This window comes from Dipodomys ordii, unplaced genomic scaffold (assembly GCF_000151885.1).
Source record: "Dipodomys ordii isolate 6190 unplaced genomic scaffold, Dord_2.0 Scaffold49, whole genome shotgun sequence".
Classification (NCBI taxonomy): Eukaryota; Metazoa; Chordata; class Mammalia; order Rodentia; family Heteromyidae; genus Dipodomys; species Dipodomys ordii.
In genome coordinates this window covers 11,401,623-11,408,987 of record NW_012267265.1, presented here as the reverse complement: position 1 = coordinate 11,408,987, position 7,365 = coordinate 11,401,623, and the positions used below count along the sequence as shown (strand labels likewise).

Below are 7,365 nucleotides of genomic sequence, written 5' to 3'. Positions count from 1 at the left end.
GTAACTAGTAAAATAAAAACACATTCAATTCTAGTTTGCGTTTAATCTCTGCATTGTACTGCCCATACTTCAAGTTTGAGTTTGAAATAAAACTCCTCGAACAGGTTTATTCTTCTTTTCTTCCCTCCTTCCCTATATTTTCATAGAGAACTTGGTAATTTCTTTGAAGCACTGGGAAAATGCGATCCCTTCAAACATTAGTGTTCTACCTCATAGCTGGACCACTCAGAAATGTGTTTTCTTTGCTCCCTCTGAACCATTAAATTGCACTGTCTCGTCTGGAGGGGGAAAGATGATATGTAATTATTTTCATGATTAACACTCCTATGCAACTAATTGTATTTATGCCTAGTAATCACATCTATGTGATTGTCAATTCCTGCCTCAGTTGAATGTTTTTCCTTAGTTCAGCTTCACAAAGTTGATGGGGCTTTTATGCCAGTTTCTGAGCATACACACACACACACACACACACACACACACACACATAAAAATTAATTAACTTATTTGCTGGTACTGGGGCATGAACTTAGGGTCTGGGCACTATCTCTTAGCATTTTTGCTCAAGGATAGTACTCTACCACTTGAACCATATCTCTACTTCTAGCTTTTTGGTAGTTAATTGGAGGTAAGAGTCTCACAGACTTTCCTTGTGAGCTTGCTTTGAACCATGACCCTCAGATATCAGCCTCTTGAGTAGTTAGGATTACAGGCCTGTGCCATTAGTGCCTACTTATATACAGATTTTTTCAAGCGATATTGATCCCTGATATTAAAGCTTGTTAAAAGTAGAGCTCTCAGTCATTTTATATAAAAATTGCCTCCAAGTTCTGGTAAGACTCCATGTGATTCTGGATGTAGAGGAAGAAAAGAAGTAAAATGAAAAAGAATTCAAAATGACTCCAATGGACACTGAAGTGACTGGGCTATTGAACACCTGGCTGTGTGGATGGTTTATGGAGTTTGTCCATTTATCACAGATACAACCTGCCAGGAGGAAATTAATTCAAAGTTCACATCCCTCCCAGATCTGTTCAAGATAATCAAAATGTGAGAAGGTTTACAGAAAGAGAATCAAAATAATTGTTGATAGTCCCTAGATAATCTTTTTGGTTTCTACTCATCCAATAACTTAGACTACTTTACCAACTGGAGTTTTGAATGAAGGAAAGAAGTGAACTATTCCTAATGTATACTAGTTCATAGGCCTTAATTCATGGTTTTCACATAGAAAGAGCAAGTCAAAACCAGTAGCTTCTTCTATCAGTAGATCAAGGAGGGGAGCATGGCTTTTCTAATGGGATTGAGTTTGTATTATTGGTCAAACACTTCTGCTCGTTAACTGTGTATACTTGGAAAACATTTCTACCACTGAACTTTCTCCCTCAGCAATGGAAATGCTCATGCCTGCATTTCAGGTTGGTAAAAGTATGATAGAGAGAATGAAGAAATAGTATGTTTGCTAGCCAAGTTTTCTCCAGATTGTCACAAAGCTATCTCCTTTAGCTTATTCAGGGTCATCGCAAAGCCGTCTCTCTTAGCATCCACCTAAACTGCCCTCCAATCAGTCTTGACATTTATCTTACTTGCTTTAGAGATCATCTAGATGTTTTGCTTGTGAACGTGCTAATTCTATACTTCCCCTGCAACCTTTATATCCATGAGCAAGTTTTTACCCCTTCTCTATAGAAAATGCCATGCTATTCCAACTCAGTACTTTGGCACCTGACAGTGCAACTTGCTTTGGTGAATGGGATAATAGTAAACATGCCACAGGAATGACACAAGCAGAGACCTAAAGAATACTTAAATAATTTTTTGGGAAGGGGATGTAGTGGTAGGGATGGAACCAGGAACTTTTGCATGCTTAGTTCCCCTTATACTTCACCTGGGAAGTATAGACTGATCAGGCTTTGTCTCCAGCTCTTATAATGACTGACAACACATAGGATTTCATATAAATGTCTCTTGAATAAGTGACTGATACAAGCAATGTGCGCAACATAGATTCTAAACTATAGAAGAAATTCAGAACTTTAACCCAATTATCTCTTTTTTTGGTATTCTTTTGGAAATGATATTGCCTATATGGTGAATATCTTTACTTGGATTTTAAAGATACATAAAGCTAGCCGGGTGTTGGTGGCTCACACCTATAATCCGACCTACCCAGGAGGCTGAGATCTGAGGATCGCTGTTCAAAGCCAGCCTGGGCAGAAAAGTCCGTGAGACCTCATCTCCAATAAACCACCAGAAAACTGGAAGTGGAGCTGTGGCTCAAGCGGTAGAGCACTCACTTTGAGCTGAAGAGTGGAGGGACAGTGCCCAAGCCAAGAGTTCAAGCCCCACAACTGACAAAAAAACCCACAAACAAACATAAAGCTGATACAATTGTTTTAGCATGTTTTGATAGCTGTATCTCATCTTCACCTACTCAAGAGACTGAGACCCAGAAGACTGAAGTTTAAAGTCAGTCAAAAGATTCACTAGACTTAATCTCCAATTAACCTGCCAAAAGCTAGACTGGATGAGATTTCTTATTATCATTCAAGGAAACCCCTACATTACTGGGCCAATAGGACATTGTGATGTTTCTAGTTTAAATGGGAACCTCAGAAATAAATGACAGGAGCTTTCTAAAACCTCAGTATGGGCTATTTTCCAGTTTCAGAGTTTTCTACATGCAAGTTCTTAAATGGCTGAAAAGGAGAAAAACAAAAATACATCATAGGGAGTCACTAAATTAAGCTTTTTTTTTTTTTTTTTGGGTCCGGTCATGGGGCCTGAACTCTGGGCCTGGGCACTGTCCCTCAGCTCTTCAGTTTAAGGCTAGCACTCTACCACTTGAGCCACAGCGCCACTTCTGGGTTTTTTCTTTTTGCTTATGTGGTGCTGAGGAATCGAACCCAGGGCCTCATGCTTGCAAGGGAAGTGCTCTACCACTGAGCCACCTTCCCAGCCAACTAAATTAAGCTTTTTAAAAGAAACAGAACTACGTGATAAAGTAAGAAAAATGCATCATTATAAAACAAGAACAAAAATAGCCACACTCACAAGTCTGACAGGTTTATTTTATGCCAGATAAGATCTAAGTTCTTTTTTAATATATATATTTTTATTGTAAAGATACTGTACAGAGGGGTTACAGTTACATGAGTAAGCTAAGGAGTACATTTCCTACCAAGCATTGCTATGCCTTCCTTTGTTTTTCCCCTACCATCCCTTCCCACCCCAAGGTCTAAGTTCTTCTTATTGAAGAATATACTAATTTCCACAGCATCCTTATGATTTAATTACTTTTGCATTTGCCACTTGACAAACAGGGAAAATGAGTTCTCCAGTTTTGATTTTGATGGTCTCTCTCAAAGACTACTTTCTGTTAAAGACTTGTTCCCCAGGGAATACAGAAACAGGATGAAAAACATCTGTTCAGATGGGAGCTTTTAGGAGACAGAACCTGCACAAGGTGGAATCAATTGGAAGTCCTTAAGTCATTTAAAGGTAGATCCTTGAAAGGAATAGTGAGAAAACAAGACCCTTGCTCTTTATCTCTTTTTCTTCCTGGCAATGATGTGAGCAGTTTGCTCTGCCAAGTACTCCTACCCTGAATAGTTCTGCTTTACTACAGGTTCTAAAGCAATGAGATTCTTTGATCAGAATCATCAAAATTGTGAACACTAATTCTCTTCTCTGTATATGCTTCTTGCTTCAGGTATTTCATTAATTGTTTTGATTTACTGGTAACTACTCATATATTTATTGTTCATCTACTAACAAACATGGACAGAACAATACTCTGTGCCGAACACTCCTCTAACATTGAAGTGTACAAACCAAGCATATGCTTTTAAGCATTAAACTATAATTTTATGGGCTTTAAGTAGTTGGACAGAGTTAACATTCAACATGTCATTTTATGAGTACAATACATCTTGATCAATGCCACCCCTTTCCTCAATCCTCCATCTCTCCCAAACCCACCCAAGCTCCCCTCAATGAGACTGCATCAAACTAAATGGTTTCTGCATAGTAAAAGACATAGTTAATAAGCTAAAAAGACAGCCTACTGAATGGGAATGATCTTTGCCAGCTATAAGTCAAACAATGGCCTAATCCAGAATATACAAAGAGCTCAAGAAACTAACCCCTAAAAATAAAATCTTTTGTAAAACCAAATAATAAATTGGCAAAGGAGCTAAATAAAAACTCGTCAGAAGCACAAATGGTCAACATGAAGAAATGCTTAACCTATGTAGTCATAAAAATGCAAAGTAAGAGCAGAAGCGCGCGCCAGTCCCGCGGATCTGTGTCTTGCTTCAACAGTGTTTGGACGGAACAGACCCGGGGACTCCTCCTTCCCACCACCAACTGCCTCTCCACCACCTCCGACCCTGATCTTCTCGCCAGTCTCCTGCTTCCAGGACCAACCAATGCCGTTTCTTTCTGTGGTTAGCTCTGTATCCACGACCAGCCATGACCTCCCAGATTCGTCAGAATTACTCCACCGAGGTGGAGGCTGCCGTCAACCGCCTGGTCAACTTGCACCTGCGGGCCTCCTACACCTACCCTCTCTGGGCTACTGTTTCGATCGCGCCGATGTGGCTCTGGAGGGCGTGGGCCATTTCTTCTGCGAGTTGGAGGAGGAGAAGCATGAGGGTGCCCAGCGCCTCCTGAAGATGCAGAACCAGCGAGGCGGCCGCGCGCTGTTCCAGGCTGTGCAGAGACCTTCTCAGGATGAGGGGGGTAAAACCGTGGAAGCCATGGAAGCTGCCCTGGCCCTGGAGAAGAGTCTGAACCAAGCCATTGTGGATCTTCATGGTTCTGCTCGCACAGACCCCCATCTCTGTGACTTCCTAGAGAACCACTTCCTGGATGAAGAGGTGAAGCTCATCAAGAAGATGGGCGACCACTTAACCAACCTCCGCAGGCTGGGAGTGGCCCCTCAGGCCCAGCTGGGCGAGGATCTTTTCGAACGCCTCACCCTCAAACACGACTAGAAAACTCCAGAGTCCAGCAGCCTTTGAGGGGCCATCTCTGCCTCACCAGATATCAGGGTTTCTGCCCGAGTTTCTGCCTCTAGCCATTGGGAAACTTCCTAATTAACCATCCTGGAGCCCATCCCAAGCCTTGGAACAAATGAAAATAAAGCTTTTTTGCAGCAAAAAAAAAAAGCAAATTAAAACAACATTAAGATTCATCTCATTCCAGGAAAAATGGCCACTAGCAAAGAATAAAAACAATGCAGGCAAGCAGGAACGTAGGGGGGAAGGAACTCTAATATATCATACTCAACCCTTGTTTCTTGCACCTAGAGTTCTAGGCCAGAGGCCCAACAAATCAGGTGCAGCCATTAGTTCCGATATCTCAAATAAATAAGAGGGTAGGATGAAGGAAAGTGAAAAAGGAGATTTATTAGTGGAACAGGCATGCTATGGGAAGAGGCAAAGAAAGAATCACAACATATCGTATGGCCTCACAACCAACAGAAAATACATACATACATACATACATACATACATACATAGGATAAACACATGTTTAACAAAGATTAAATGACCTACGAGATAATGGCAATATCTTGCTAGGTAGTCCACACAGGCCTAGCCTCCTACCTCAGCCTCTCAGTGCTAGGATTGCAAATTTGTGCTGCCATACGCAACACAAAAATAATGTTGAAGAAATATTTTAAAATATTTTCCCAAATTCATAAAATTGCAACAAGTCCAAGGAGGTTAGAAAACCCAATCAAATTGAATAATTTTTTAAAAACTAGACAAGTTTGTCATACCCAAAATCTTGACAATTATGAAACCATGTAATTTGAGGGGATGGGTGGGGTTTAAACTGGGAAGAATGGTGGAAGGGTTAACATTCTCAAGATACTTTATACTCATGAATGGACATGTTCAATTGAAATCTTTTGTACAACTAGAGTTTTTTTTTAAGTCCTAGTCTGAACAGGCATTATTTTTCTTTTTCACAGAAAAAGTGTTATCCACATACAAGCAGGAGACAAAGATCTGCTAAATAGAATTTTATGCAAAATAAAAATATTATAAGTCCAGGAAGATGGCAGAGGAGAAGCTGGAATCTGAACAAGCTCTCGCATAGAAAGCAGTTTTAGAGTTCCAGTGAACAGTCCTAAGCCAGAGAATTACACCAAGTGTGCCATCACAGGACAGAGAGTTTGGCCAGAGAAGGAAACCCAGGCAAGGAGACACTTCTGGGCCCTTGCCAGCAGCCGCCGCGGGCGAGCGCAGGCGCCATACCTGAGCAACAGAGAGTCTGGGACGAAGGAGCCAGACGCAGCGGGCGAGCGGATTCTACTCAACACCAGCAAGAACCGACAAGGAGCGGACATCTTCATCCTGCAGCTTGCAGACCAGAGACGACCCAGGATCCAAGACTCGGAGTGAGTAGAAGCCCAACTTCCTCACTCCTTCTCAGGGAGCAGAGGAGGGAAGGCCACCCCTCCCCCCCAGCACCGGTGATCTCCATCTTGGATACTGACAAAGCTCGGAGGAGCTGCTAGCTCCAGCTCAGGCCTTGGAATAAAACGAGTCATTTAGCAGGTCACAAGAACTTAACGGTGGCATGACCTGCCAGACTCAGCTCCACCCAGGGAAAAGTCACCTAGCTCAGGCGCCAGCCACTGGAGTGGCTTTCCTCACTGGGTAATCAGAGCCAGAGGCTGCCCCTCCCTCTAGCAGCCTTGACAAGCAATTGAAAATCAGTAAACAGAAACCCTGAGAATGGCTCCAGGCTGGGCTCTGTGAGGTTTTCACAAACCAGCCCCGGAAAAGCTACCAGAACCTAGCCTCATCACTGCATCCCCCTCTTTTGTGATACTCAAAGCAGATCTGTCTCCCAATGAACTAGCCTGGGAGGAGGATGGCCAAATCCTGGGTAAAGCAGAGCATTTTACTGCCTGTTTGAACAAACTGACTTAAGAAACCAACCAAGCCACAGGACCACAAGCAGACCAGAGACTCCAACAAGAGGCTGGTTACGGACACAAGGGAGATACAGGATTTTTCCTTTTGTTTTTTGTTTTTTTTTCTTTTTTCTCTTCTTCATCTTTTTTTTTTTTAGTTTTTATTTTTGGTACCTTATATAAAATTTTTTTTTCTTTTCTAAAATTTTTTCAATCTTTAATCTTTGCCTTTTTGATAAAAAAAATGTTTTCCAGAAACTTTCTTTTCCTCTTATAATTTTTATTTGGGGGATACGGGAGTGTGCATTTTTGCTTTCTTTTTTGGTCTTCTTTCTCTTTTTTTTCTTTTCTCTTTTTAAATTATCTTTTTGTTTTTTGTTTAGCTCTACTGAACTTCTCATCTTTTTCTTCTTCCTTTCTTATCCTTTTCA

The 7,365-nt window shown here is 41.5% G+C and overlaps 1 pseudogene; it reads left to right on the top strand.

The window, feature by feature from the left end:
- The first annotated feature begins 4,383 nt into the window (after positions 1 to 4,383).
- On the top strand, positions 4,384 to 5,088 carry LOC105988524 (annotated as a pseudogene).
- The last annotated feature ends 2,277 nt before the right edge of the window (positions 5,089 to 7,365 follow it).